We start from the raw sequence: 15,752 nt of genomic DNA on the forward strand, positions 1-15,752 counted from the left end.
CATTGTTCATATGGATATGTTTATAGTAAATGCTCAAATCAAAAAAGGGGAAAATACCTAACTTTGTATCTATAAGAGATTAAAAAGAAAAGAGCAAGTCAAACCCAAAACTAGTAGAAGGAGGGAAATTATAAAAACTAGATTGAGAATAAATGAAATAGATAGGAGAGTAATAGAATCAATGAAACTTAAATATCCTTTAAATATCAACAAAATTGTGAAATCTTTAGCTAGAGCGACAAAAAAAAAAAAAAAACAAGAGGATTCAAATTATGAAAATTCAGAATGAAGTTAAACTTGGTAATCAAAACCTCCAATAAAGAAAAGCATTATTCACATTAACTAAAAAGTGGAATTAAACCAAATGTCTATCAATTATTGTCTGAATAAATAAAAAGTGGTATATCCATACAATATAACAGTATTTAGTCATACAAAGAAATGAAATGCTGATAACCAACACTTCAAGGTGGATGAACCTCAAAATCATCACACTAAGTGAAAGAACTCAATTGTAAAAGGTCACATATTGTATAATGCCACTTATATACAAAATCCAGAAAGTCAGAAAGCAGATTAGTGATCTTCAGGGGCTATAGCTTCAGGAGAATGATTGCTAATGGGTATTGGGTTTGCTTTTGGGGCAGTTAAAATATTTTGGGACTAGGTAGAGGTGGTGGTTGCACATCTCAAATGTGCTAAGTTTTACTGAATTGTACCATTTAAAAAAGGTTAATTTTATGTTATGAGAATTTAATCTCAATTTTATAAAAACACTTACCCAAGTATACATATTATACAAAAATTAATTCAAAATACATCACAAATTTAAATAAAAACATTTCAATACTTTAGAAAAAACATAGCAAAAATTCTTTAGATTGAAGACTAGGCAAAGGGTGCTTAGTGTTAACACCAGGGCATGATTGCTAAAAAAATTAATTGATATTCATCAAACTAAAAAATAGTGACAATAACAAACTGAATTGCTTATATATCACTAATGAGAATTTAAATGTTCTTAAATGTTTGAGAATTCTTAAAATAGTATAGCCACTCTAGAAAATGATTTGGCATATTAAAATAAAAAGTAATGTGAAAATATCATAGACCCAACAATTGCACATCTGGGAATTTATCCCAAAGAAATGAAAACTTATGTTTACCAAAAAAAACTGTATGTGAATGTTTAGAGCAATTTTATCTTTTCCTATCCTCAAGGATAGGAAATGAGTAGTTATACCTCAAAACTACTAACAACCCAGATGTCCTTTAATGGGTTAATGCATAAACACATTAGAATACATTCATACCATCGAATACTTCTCAGCAATAAGAAAGAAGGAAGTATTGATGCAACAACCTATATGAATCTCCAGAGAAGTATGCTGAGACAGTCAAGCACAAATAGTTACATATGTTGCAATTTTTTAAGCTGGGTCCACTGTCAGTGGAGTTTGTATGTTCTCCCCATGTCTGTGAGGGTTTTCTGCAAGGACACTGGTTTCCTCCCACATCCCAAAGCTGTGCATAGAGGCAAATCAGAGTGTCTACATTGTCCTAGTCTGATTGAGTGTGGGTGTGGGCATGGTACTCCCACAGTGGAAGGGCGTCTTGTCCTGGATGGTTCCCTGCTTGTTGTCCTGAGCTGCTGGGATAGGCTCCAGCCACCCATGCTCCTGAACTGGAATAAATGGATAGGAAAAGAATTATCTTACTTGCTTTTATTCATCTTTCTTAAATGTATGTATAGCTCACATTTATTTCAATGTTTAATATTTAGAAGTGTTTGGGGTCTTTATTTAGAGGTTTGGTTATGTTTTTGTGACAAGAAATATGCCATAGGGACTTAACTCTTGTTTATGAGGGACACTCCCCCTAGAAAAACAGAATTATCCTCTGGAGGGTTGGCCCCTTGTAGTACAGGCTTCCCCCGCTAAGTGTTCTAGGAACCCATCTGTATCAGTGTACCAGCTGGTGGTGTTGTGAGAGACTATCTTTGGCTTCAGTGAATTTTTCTTTAAAGACTTTCACCATGTTTGCCCATTTCATAAGGGGTGATTTACAAGACACCTGCCCACACCAGACTTAGTGTTCAGCAGTTTCTGACCCAAAAATGGCATAACCCTTGTGTCCCACCCTCCCAATTCACACAATGTTACTCTGAGTAACTTTTTTTGTTTCCTTGGATGAAAAAAGTCCTCAAAGGGAAATGTTTTGCCAATGCGAAAAAGGTGGAACAAAAACAGCAGAAGCACTAAAAGGCAACAAAATTGATAATTTAAAAAACTGTTTTGAGCAATGGAAGAAAACATCCTGATAGGTGTATTGCATCAAATGGAGACTAGTTTGAAGGAGACTGGAATTTAAGCATGTAAAAATAAATACACAATTTTTAATAAATAAATTTTGGGGGGTCCCCCCTCATATGTCAATTAGCCTGTGCTAAAATTGGTTTGATTTTACATTCTTTCAGTTACAGTCACCATTTCCAAGAACCTATCAACAATGTTACATGAGGACCTGAGTATACATACATAATATGCCTGCAAGAACAGTTCCTATATTGTTAACAAGGCTCATTTCTGAGTGGTAACATTATCAGTGGTCTCAATATTCTTTAACTCTTTTCTGTACTTTCTATTCATTAGACTATAGTTACTTTTAAAATTTAAAAAATGGAATCATTAAGATGGCAGGGTAGGAGACCCCAGATACCAACCTCCCCAAAATGCAACAATTACACAGCTACTCATGAACAAAAATAGTTGTGGAGGAGCTCAGGAGCCCACTGAAGAAGTTTCAGTAATGAAGCAGAGTCACCCCACAAAAAAATCTGAGAGTCACCACACAAAAAGAGCAGGAGGAACAGGTTGATTCTGCTTGCATCATCCCATCCTCCAGGCCAGCACTGCTCAGCACCAAGAGAGGACTCCCCAGCCCAAAAGAGTTCCCTTCATCAGGAAAAGCAGAAAGAATGGGGGTGAACCACCAGCTTTCCCAGCCTTTCCAGACACTGCATAAAGGACCCTCTTTGGTTTCACCTCACCCAGAGATTGGAAAAGTTTAGATATGTAGAGATGGCAAGGAAGAAGGGCAGGGGTTACCAGTATCAGACACATGGTGGGAGTGACTTTGGTTCCCAGTGGCCTCCTCTGCAGAGGACCCCAGCAGTCTTTGTCACTAAGGACCTCAACAGATATTGTCAATGCTCTTTCATCACTGGATATCGCATCATGGACCCCAGCAGACTCTTCTGTAGAAGACTCCAACAGCTTTTGTCACTGAGCAAACCAATAGCCAAGACAGCCATTGTAGACCACCAACATATTTCACCACTGAGGTTTTTACCTTACAAGTTTTGGCATTTGTAGTTGCCAGCTGCTCAAGTCCCCATTCCCTCCCCCTGAACTCTCATGCCAGAGCCTGGGATCCACACTGGCAACAAGCCTCAGTCTCTGCAACTGTACACATACAAGAGGGAAACCTAGGCCTCACTGCAGACCCCCTGCTGTGTACTGCCCCTGGATAGCTGCCACAGTCACTTAAGAACCAAGTGACAGCCCAGGCCCCCACAGCTGCTCATGGGCCTGGATATGGTCCTGAATCCTTTCACTAGCCTACACTGCCATGTTTGCCTGCACACAGCCAGTTCCAATTCTTGTCACCAACCTCCACTGCTGTGCACATGTCCACATCTAACCCTCCTAGTTGCACAAGTACACTGAAAGTCAGGGCTCCCACAACTGCTTAAGCACCCAGATCTTGCCCTGACCACTGTCACTGGCCTGAATCACAACACAGGTCCACAGCTATCCAAAGCAGCAGTGTACCTGCACACTTCTGACTCCAACCCCTGTCACTAGCTGCCACTGCTATGTGTTCTCCTTTGGCAAGCCCCTGCAGCCACACGAGTGCACACTGACAGCCAAGACCTCCACAGAGGCTAATGGGCCTGGATCTGGCTAAGATATGTCACTGGCCTGCCCGGCTGCATGTGCCTGAGAGTAGTCAAATGTACTCACAATGACAATAACAAATGGTAATTATGTGAGGTGAAGGATGTTCCTAACCTTGTTATGGCAAACATTACTCAATATAAATGTGTACCAAATCATCACACTGTATACCTTAAACTTACACAATATCATATGTTAATTATATTTCAATAAAGCTGGAAAAAATAAGTTTGGGGACCCATGGTGTAGCTCCATGCTTCTCATACTGAATATACAGACAGAACCTCCTTGGGGATCTTGTTAAAATGCAGACAAGCAGACTCTCGTTCAGCAGGTCTGGAGTGGGGACTGAGAGTCTGCATTCCTTCCAAGCTCCCAGGAGAAGCCTACACTGCTGGGCTTCAGACTGCACTTGACACAACTAGACTTCAGCCAGTGTCCCTGTCTCAGGGTTACATCAGACTGGGAATTCTCTGAGCTGGAAAGTTGAAAACAGAATGGCAACCAGAATGCAGTCACTCATCCCTATGCTGTCCGAGTGAGACGAGGAGCAACAATCTGGATCACACATTGGGTAGAATATGAGCGCTGGTTACATTGAAAAGTGGTTGTGAAGGGTCAGGAGGATTTCAAAAGGAGCTTGATTGGAAATGTGAAACACAGTAGGCAGGAGAAAAGAACAGGTCAGAAGAATAAGAGAGAATAAGGGGAGGAGGAACATGGCAAGACCAACATAACCTGGCATTTCTAGTTCCACTGGATGAACACACTGCTGAATACCAGCTGTGCTCCTAAGCCCTCAACATTTTTTTGATGGATATAAAATAATTTGAGGAGGTGAAAAATGGTATAATAATTGTGAAGACATGGATTCAGTCTGAGCATGACATACCAGGTTTTTTTTTTTCTACTTGTTTCCATACCCACTGCTGCTATGCCATGTTTGGGAAATTTTCTTTTGCAGAGTATCCACATGGACAGTAAAAATATTGCATACATTGAAAAAATAGAACTGTAAAAAAATCACAGCCTACAGAAAATACATTTAATTATTTTAAGTTTACTGAACATAGAATAATTTCTTGTATTTTCCTTGTCAAAGATTATTAACCATGTATTCTGTTTGTATAATTAATACAGATAATTTGTGGAAGTGTGGGGGATGGTTCTTTTCAGCAGTGTTTGGGGGAGGGGTAAATTTGATACAGCAATATGCAGGTGTTTCCACTGCTGGACTTTGGCGTCCAGAAAGAAACAAACATTTTTGTCAGGGTCTCTTACAAGCAACATTGAAAGTCAGCATCTCACCAGTATACTGCATTCCCTGCTTGCAAATAAATATGTTGATATAGACTGTTAAGTGAGGTACTTTGCAGCCACCACAGTTATTACGTGTTAATAGATCAGTGTTTCTGGTCAATGATGTGACCAAAAAGATAAAAATAAAAAGAGAATAAATGAAAAACAGTATATTTTTAGTCTACTAGCTGAATTAGAGAAAAATATTTCTCAATTTCAAAAATGTTTTACAGGATTCTATGTATAAGAAATTGCAGGTTGTTTCAGAGGTAATTTACCATCTTGAAAGTTAAGAAATGAATTTTATTTCAGTCAACCCACATATATGGCTGCCATAAAATGAAAATCTTTACAAAAACATTAACCCAAGAATACCATTTACTGGCTAAAATCTATGTCTGATTTACTTTAAACAATTTCCCAATAGTAATATTTATATTCTGGTATCATTCCTGTTAGCATTTCTGTCTCTTCTTTGGGGAACAGATTTCACGTGGTTTCATGTTAGCAAAAAATAAATGCAATCAAATCATGAAGATTCTTTAAATGAATCTTAAACCTTATTAAAATAGTTGAGTCATTTGTGTTTCTCTACTACTGAGGCAACAAAAATGTCATTTAGTCAAATTATTTTCACCTTTCCTTCCAGTTTCTAGATTGCTTAAAACTGAGGAATATTTCAGAGCATTAACATCTAAGGGTTTTAGAAGCTATTTGACCTTTTGTGGGGAAGCAGAATTTGTCATTGTCTTATATTAAGGCTTTAATCATCTTCTACATAATAACACACCAAAGGTTTGGTTGGAGAAAATGAATGCTGAAATAGTCAATAGAATGACAAAACCCCATTAAAGTAATAAAAACCTGGAACTTCCATTTTTAATTTATTTCTAATCATGGACTTTTTTCTCCCTCTACCTGTCTGCACTTACCCTGAAGTACATCCTTACCACAGAATGTCCACTTTTATCAACTAATTGACAAAATTTTTAAAGATTTGGTACTTGTCAGCAGTTTTAGGAATTTTCAGTCATACTGATTTGAGGACAACTCTAGAAGGGATCTTTAGGGGGATAGATGTGTATCTCCAACCCATTGCAACCAAGACAACAAATAAGTTTCCAATCTATGTTCACATACTAACCAGGGTTATGAAAACTGTTCTTGTTTAACATAGTTTCCAGAGGATATTTTTTCCCCTAGAGGTATAAGAGCCTCAGGCAAAATTTTAATCATTCTTACATAGGGAATGTTGGGTCCTTGGCTCACATGGAAGTGTTAATTCTTTTAATGAAGCCACCTCAGAAGTTCAAAGTTAGATTCCATTCTGTTAATTCTACAGTTAGCTTAAGGACTGAGAACATCTGGAAAGTTAAATTGGAAAATTACCAGTCTAATCTTGGGTTCATAAGAAAAATATTAGAGTAATACTGTCTTTTGATGTTTAGATGGAAAGAAAATATAAATGAGCCTATACAAAAGAAAGTGGTTTTCTGCCCATCTCAAAGACTAGTAATTGAATTGAATTGGCAATGCATGGTATTTGAAAATAAAGGCACCCACAAGAAACTGTGCTCACCCTGGTGCACATCTGCCCCATTGACAAATGCAGTGGAAATGGATTCTACAGAGACAAAACCTCCACCATCCACACTGTGAAGATAAGCTCATTCGCCCAAACTCATAAATAAATCTCCATCTGTTTTCTGCCAGACAACTAAGTATAAATGAAACTCTGACTAACTTGGCTGATTTTGATCCCAATGTATCCTTGAGAGTCATGGATTTGTTTAACTTCAGCATTAATTCATGTATTTTAAAACTTTGCCATGAGTCTCTTCTCCTCCTCATTCATTTAGCTTGATACAAACATGTACATTTATGTCCAGATGGCAAGAGGTATATATAAAAAGATAAACAATAGGGCCGGATAGCATGCTTTGGATGACAAATAGGCAATGCTAATTTAGGAATCTACGCTCCTTTTAAAACTTGTTCTGACTCGGTATTATATTATTATCCTGTGAACTCAAAGATTTCTGTCTCTGCAGGGGTTACTCCAGGATATTTTCATAGTTTCTGGCCCTGTAGGTTCTCTATTGCTCCTAAATGCTATTTACAGTACAGAAATGATGTTAATTTTTTTCCTAACACTTCACTCTATTCTGTGAAAGCCAAGTACCCCTAATGCTTCTCCCTCAATGCCATCCTTGATGGGTGGCTCAAGTATTTGATAATTCTCAAATACTGAGGATTATCTATTTTCTGCCTATAAACAGGTGACTCCAACTCCCTGACTCAGAGTAAGTGGCATCTCATTCTATATCATGACTTGTTGTTGGGAACATACCCTTTTCTTTCTGATACTTTAAGAACAACTTCAATAATACAAACCTATAATATTTTAACTAATTTTACATATAATGCCAATTTGTGTTTATGGTAATACTAAAATAATTCAAAAACAGAAAGTGGTTTTCTGTCCAGTTTTAGGAGAAATTGCCAATTTTGGCTTGGGAATATATTTGTGAGAAATAATAGTTTCAGCATTCTGGTATAGAATTCTAAATAAAGTCCATTATGAGGTATTTAGAAACATATGTAGCTTTATATTTTTGTATGGGACAGAAGATGGGTGGACAGAGATAGGTGGGAGCCAAGGAGCATGGAGAACGCACTTTGTTATTCATAATGGCTCAGGGGAGAAACATTACTAAAGGAACTGGGTCATAGCCAGAAGACTCAGCAACAATTCTTTGTGTGGAGGATCCAGTGATGCATGGGAACCCATATTCTTGGGATTGTTCTGTGGAACACAGATTAAAATTTAAACAACATCAAAAAATATTATCACTTAGCAGAGATTTGTGGTTAAGCAGCATGTTTCTTAAAAGTAACTTCTTAATCTTTGTTGATGAATATATAACTTAGTTATTTAAATCCTTGTGCTTTTCTTATTCTTTTTTAAAATATTTTATTCATTTATTTTTAAAGAGAGAGGGTGGGAGGGAGAAAGAGAAGGAGAGAAACATCAATGTGTGGTTGCCTCTTACATGTCCCCCTACCAGGGACCTGGCCTGCAACCCAGGCATATGCCCTAGACTGGGAATTGAACCTGTGACCCTTTGGTTCATAGGCCAGCACTCTTTTCATTATAGCTATACAAGTCTAACAGTTAACATCTTTATGTAGGTGTAATTGATATAAAAGAACTATACATATTTATCCATTTCTTCTCAATTATTCCATTTGTTGGCATATAATTATTTATAGTAATTATCTTATGATCATTTTTATTTCTTCAGTAACAATTGTAAGGTCTTCTCTTTAGTTCCTAATTTTGAGTCTTCTCTTTTTTCCCCCAGCTGGCTAAGATGAAGGTGTACTCTGATAGCAATTTAACTTCAATTACATACAAAAAACTCTACCCTGTTGATTCCTTCCCCTCACACTTTGTGTTGTTGATGTCACAATTTTTATTTTTATATTAAGACACCATTAACAAATTAGTGTGATTATATTTATTCTTACTACTTTTATCTTTTAAATTTTGTGTAAAATTAAAAGCAATTTATACACCAGCATTAAGGTATTCCAGTGTTTTGTATTTGCTTATATATTTAGCTTTGTCCCTAACTTTAATACTTTCATATGATTTCGTGTTGCCATTTAGGGTCCTTTCATTTTAACTTGAGTAACTCTCTTTAGTATTTGTTGTAAGATAGGTGTAGTGGTGGTGACCTCTCTCACTTTAGGAATGTACTTATTGTCTTTATTTCTGAAGGAGAGTTTATCAAATATAGTATTATTGGTTGGTAGGTTTTCTTTTAATTTTGACACTTTGAATATATCATTCCACTTACTTTAGGTATGCAAAGTGGTTAGTCTTGGTTTTGTGCTCCTCTAGGGAAGTTGTAAATTCTTAACTCTATTCTGGACTTCTCATAAAGATATTGTATCCCAAATATCATGGTGTTATTGGTGTTTCTGAGGGTAGGTCATGGTCTGGGACTCTCTGGTCTATCACTTCTTATTCAATTATTGATGACTCTCCAGGAGACACTTCTGAATTTAATCAGTTGCTTAATAAGCAATGATAACTGACCATCAAGAAGGCATTTTGAATTTATTGGTCTTTTGCATCAGCCAAACCTTGAGGGATATGGGATATATTCTACAATTGAACATTACCTAACTCTCTTGTATTGTCTTCCAATATAAAAAATGTTTTGGAAAAAAAGTGTGTGTGTGTGTGTGTGTGTGTGTTTTGGTTTTGAAAGAAAATTCTGAATAGTTGACTCAATGATTATTTTAGTCCTATAAAGAGTGTGCAATATTTATCCATTTTTTCCTGAGAGAATCACTTATCTGAAATATTGAGTCACTTGAATGAGCATGGTATTAACCACAAATTTAGGTGAGAAAAGGAAAGACTAAATTTTGGGCCAAAGAATTATAAGAGTTAACTAGCTTTAGAATGGAGATTAGCTCTCTTTACTGCCAAAATTAGTCTCTTCCAACAATATGATTAGAAACAAAGGGAATTGACTTTAAATGACAGTATCTAACAGGACTCAACATGGCACATAGTAAGTTGTACATTAACAAGACCTGGGGTAAACAGGTAAGTCAACAAGGTGAAGTAAGCCAATTAGCCTTAATACATGGTTAAATGTGAATAAGACATGAATTAAGACTGAATTCTATACAAGGTAAAAAAAAAACGGGAAGAGAAATTGATGCAGTAAAAACAATGTGTCATTGGAGAATGGTTGAGTATTTGAATCTGGCTAGATTACAGGCTTCTTTCTCCAAAGTAGCAGGATGAAATTCTCTTTTTCAATTAGTATATCTTATGGTCACCTAAAATAATATGGGCATGTTTTGTGAGTAATTGATTGTTGTGTTAATGAGTAAGAAGCACTCTCATTGAGGAATTTCAGGAAGGTAACTGTGGATGAAATAAAAAAATGAGTTGAAGAAAAAATGGCAGAGAAAGGGCTCTTGAATGTAATATTCTTTTAAAAGATCTACAGCTATTAGGGGGATATTTGATGAAGAAACAAGATAGTGAAATTTGGCAAGAAAGTGTAGTGCTATGTTTGCTTACCAGTCAACAATCTCCCATTCCCCTGGGCATCAGTCCATAAAGATGAAAGGCCATGTGGCTTTCTGGTGCCCATACAGACCTTGTTCTGTGGTCTATGTTTTTCCTATCTGGTTTTTCTTCTGTGTTAACAGAAGCTGATTTTTGTTTTGCCCACCTTTGGTTAGAGAGTGGCTTTCTGGGTAGCAACATGTATTGAACTCATTTAATGATATACTCTACCAGTAACAACCTGGAGCAAGAGATAACAAACAGGATGCATATCAGACAGACCCAAAAGTCTGAAAGGAAGGAGTCAGGAGGTAGATATCTGGGGAAATAAGGGCTCTGTAGGGTTACTGTATATACTGAGGAAGCTAGAGTGTTAAGCTCATGCCCAGGTCAGGATACATGCTCAGTGAAGACCTGAAAGAACCCCATATTTTGCACCTCTGGTTGATTTTTGGACTCTGAACAAGTAGGAGGTACAGGCTGAGCAGATTTGTAGACAGCCTAGATTAATATTGAAGGTACACCACTCAGATCCAATATGCAAAGACCAGCAGAGTTTATTTTTTCTTCAGGCACTTAAGGATACCTCCATTAGGTTACTGGCTGACCACTAAGATAACAGGGCAGACACTTCAGTTATCACACATTACCAAAAATTCAGTCTTTGAAAAATAGTTTGGAAACATTATTAAACAAATGTACAACTTTAGCCCATATTAATCAATAGCAGCAAACGCACAAAAATGGAGAGGATCTAATTTCCAGCGGTACTACATCAAAATATTTGAAATACCCAGTTTTCAAAAAATATTACACAGTATAAAAAGAAATGGAAAAATATGGAATAGGCACAGGAAAAAAGAAATTGACAAAAACTGTCACTGAGGATGCCTAGATATGGGACACACAAGACAAAGACTTTAAATCAACTGTCTTAAATATGCTCAAAAAGCTAAAGGAAACCATGAACAAAAATTAAATGAAACAAGGAGAGCAGTGTATGAACAAACAAAAGATAACAATAAAGAGATAGAAATTATAAAAAGGGAATAAACGGAAATTTTAGAGCTGAAAATTCTACCCAAAATGAAAACTTCACTAGAGAGTTTCAATCGCTGACCTGAGCAAGCAAAAGAAAAAAACACAGCAAACTTAAAGATAAGGCGATTGAAAATATCCACTCTGAGGAACAGGGAAAAAAAAGAATTAAGAAAAATGGGCAGAGCCTAAGGGACCTGTGGGAATACATCAGGAATACAAAATACACATAATGGGAGTCTAAGAAGGAGAAAAGAGAAAAGTGGGAGAAAGAACATTTGAAGAAATAAAAGCTGAGAACTTCCCAAATTTGAGGAAAGGCATGAACCTACCCACCCAAGAAGCTCAACAAACTCCTGATAGGATAAGCTCAAACAGATATAACCTGAGACATATTGTAATGGAATCACCCATCAACAGGTGAGCAGATAAACAAATTGTGATACATACATGCACAGGAATAAAGTACTGATAAATGAATGCATGGGTGAACCTCTGAAATATTATGCTAAGTGAAAGGAACCAGAAAGAAAAGATCACATATTATATGATTCCATATATGTGAAATATACAAAATAGTTAAATGCATTGAAATGGAAAATGGACTGGTGTTTGCCATCCAGGGCTTAGGGGAAAGAGAGAATGGAGAGAACTGTTTAATGGTTGCTTGTTTTCTTTAAGAGTGATGAAAATGTTTTGGAATTAAATAGAGATGATGGTTGCACAGCATTGTGAATGCATTAAATGACATTGAGTTGTTCACTTTAAAATGGTTAATTTTGTGTTATGTGAGTTTCACATGAAAATGATTTGGGATTAGACCTTGGAGGCTAATAAGAAAAATATTGAAATACATTCTGCATGAAATAATAAGGACTGGGCTTGGACATTGACATTTCCCATAGGAAGGCAGTACCACTATGAGAGACTGTGTAAAAACATTAAGATTTAAAGAACTTGTCTGGAGGTCAGAAACAGAATTTCAGAACATTATGACTTAAAGCTCAAAATAATTATTACAGAAAAAAAAGAAATTTCAGAGAACTTGGTTGCTTTTATATTACTATATTGATATTTATAACATTATATTGACCTTTGGCCATGGTAATTCTGATAATGTCTATGAGACCACAAAGTGTCAATTCCTGTACTAAAATTTTTTAGTAAAAATCTTTAACATAAATTGTATGAATACTTATTAACTTCTGGTGGTAAAAAAATGCACAGGTGTTCTATATTCCTCTGTAATTTTCTGATTTTTTAATTCTTCAAAATAAAGAAAATAAGTGAAGGCAAGGAGAGTAAACGAGTCTGTTGAGAAATGAGAGCACGAGGAAAATAGGTTAGCTAACTTCTAGGTGCAGGAAAGATGAGAATATATATATGTGTGTGTAAGGGGAAATTAATATTTAGTATATATTAATCAGTTCAGGCTTCCATAAAAAATACCACAGACTAGGTGACTTAGACAGCAGAAATTTATATTCTCAAGTTTTAGAAGCTGGAATGCTGAGACCAGAGTATCATCATGGTTAGCTTTCTGGTAAGAGCTCTCTTCCTAGTTTACAGAAGGCTGCCCTGTTGCTATGTCCTACCTTGGTGTGGATGAATACCGGCCAGCAGTATCCATCTCGGCTGTGGATGTTCGTCAACACGCGAGAAAAACATACATAGAGACAACCAGGTCCTGTGGGGGAATAGGAACAGCAGGGCCACTCCTCATGTGGGGAGCGCCTTGGCCACCTTCTCTCCTGGAGGGCGCCATGGCCATTCCTCATGTGGGGAGTGTGCCTCATTCCCCCTCTGGAGAGGCTTTTTATTGGTTTCATTTGAATAAGAATTCAGGTAAAAGCTCATTACTCATTGCTAGGGAGTAAGGATCAAACAATAGATAACAAGGAAGTCTGAGGGACTATTTTGAGTCAGGGTCAAAGAGCTGTAAAACTTTGAGGAACAAACTTACTTCTTCCTTGGACCCTTATCATTCAACTGAGAGCATTCTAAACAAAGCAGGTTTCACAGGATTCTACATATTCTTTCTTAGGCCTGATCACCCGGGGAACCCACCCTTTTCAGCACAGAGCTGCACCACCCAGTCATTGTTTCAGGCTTAGGTGGAGCAAGGGAAGTAAGGCAGCCAAGGGATAAGGAGATTTTCTCCCAGACGATGAGGACTCAGGCTATGTCAAAGCCAAGGAGCAAGGGTCCATCACCCCCTTTTGCTGTAGCCCCCAAAGTCCTTCTTTTGGGGGCCTCCCACGTGATCGTGCCTGTCTTAGGTTGTCCCCCCGCCTCGGGGAATCTTACCCATCATTGGCTAACCAACCAAGCTTTGGGGTTCAGTTATGAATGAAGCAGCAGAAGCAGCGCTCCTGCCAGGGAGATAAGCTTTTGTCTCCTTGCTGGTTTACAGTCCAAGGGCGTTCCCTTAGCCTTAGCCTAGGCCGGGGTTACAGTTTCTGATACCAGGCAGGGCAGTTCCCAACACCTTGGTGGAGTGAGAGCACTCTGGTTTCTCCTCTCTCCATTATAAGGACACAAATCCTATCAGATTAAGACCCATCTTTTGACCTCATTGAATTTTAGTTACTTCTGCAAAGCCATATCTCTAAAGAGCTACATTGGAGATTAGCCTTCAGCATATGAATTTTAAGTGGACAAAAACATTTAGTCCATAACAAGTCTATGAAAATACAGGAACAAAAAAGAAGATGGTGGACAGACAAAAATAACTGATTAGGCAATGTCACACAAGCTTTAGATGGCATGAATCAGAAGCTCCAGTAGATATAACAAGGATGTAGAAATCCACCTCCTGTATAGAGAGGAAGAAGATCTAGAATTCACAGAGGCATTTAGAGGCAATGGGGAGGGGAGGTAATTAGAATGGATTTTCTAATTACATGGTCTCAATCCTTCAACTAGTTTGTAAATGTAGTCATTTATTGAGAGTTGGACATGCTGTGATTAAATTATACCCTGAGGAGTACATAGAGAGTTTCAAATGGCTTCCGTGGTCAGGAATTGTATTTTTTATTGTCAAGGAGCAGTGAAGGAACACTTGGGGTTAGAAGAAAACATTAATTTGTAATGGATTTTCTAAGTAAATGATCATAATTTTCTACAGCTCAATTCTTGACAGCAAAAGCTTGATAATCGGCACGTCAGACCTGGTAGTTCAGAGCATGAAAGTGTCCATGTGAGAAAGAAAATAAGGATTCTCTGTGACTATGATTGAACAAGATAAGAACTAACCGCTCCATAATCATGCAATCACAAAAATGACCAACACCACCCTCTTTCATCTAATATAAATAATTATTGCTTCTTCCCCAATGACAATTTTAGCCTCACTCTTTTTCTCCTGTCACCTAGGAAAAGATTTTAATGACCCAGTCTTCAATTTATTTCTGCTTTTTTCAACATGCACTTCAGAACAGACCTTCACTCCTGTGGAGCTTCCCTAAAATCAGTCAGCATAAACCCAAATCCTAGAATGATCCCACAAATCTTTTTTACTGGGGTGTCACACCGTTCCCCATGGTTTAGTCTCCCACGTTGCAACAATAATGTTAACTTTGTTGACTATAGGTGTACCTGGTGGTCTCTCTCTGGGAAGCATCAACATAGGGCACAAAATTTGGACTTTTATCATTAATGCAGGGGTCCAAGCTAGGAAGGCACAAATCAAAATAGAAGGCAGCTGATGGACTGTTAGGAGTGAGGATCAGAAATGTAGCACTCAGAGCAATGGTAGAACTGGTTTAGTGTGTAAGAGGCTGGATAGGGAACAAGGAGAGGACAGACGTCACACTGATGATAAATTGTACTGAACACTTACTATATACTTATCGCTCCAAGCACAGCTTCTTGTACTTCAGTAAATGGTACTCTGATTAAAAACTAATTTTTATTTTAAAGATGGAGCTTAAAGCTCCTTGTTTTCTCTTATCTCAAGATGAGTAGACATTTGCACATCAACTCAGACTCACAAACTATGTCAGAAACACAGGGGTCCTACAATGCCATCTTACTTTCTCACTGACCTAGTAGGAAAGAAAATAGGCGGAACTCTTGCCAAACAAGGAAGCTTAGGGGAATGTTTTCTCCACTATTCTGGCAGGTAGAAGCCACTTTAAATGAAATGTAATTTATTTATTTTGTCATTCAAGGACCACTCTTCCCCCACCAAGTTGTCAATGGAGAGAAAATATCACTAAAAATCAAATCTGGTATAAGCTTTGTATGATCCAAAAATATTGAGGAGAATTATTCAGAAATGAAGAATATCAGATTTGGAATAAAATGATTACTCTTTCAGAGAATCCTCCAGCCCACCACTTCCCCATGGTTCTCTC

The sequence above is a fragment of the Phyllostomus discolor genome, chromosome X, assembly GCF_004126475.2.
Source record: "Phyllostomus discolor isolate MPI-MPIP mPhyDis1 chromosome X, mPhyDis1.pri.v3, whole genome shotgun sequence".
NCBI classification, from domain to species: domain Eukaryota; kingdom Metazoa; phylum Chordata; class Mammalia; order Chiroptera; family Phyllostomidae; genus Phyllostomus; species Phyllostomus discolor.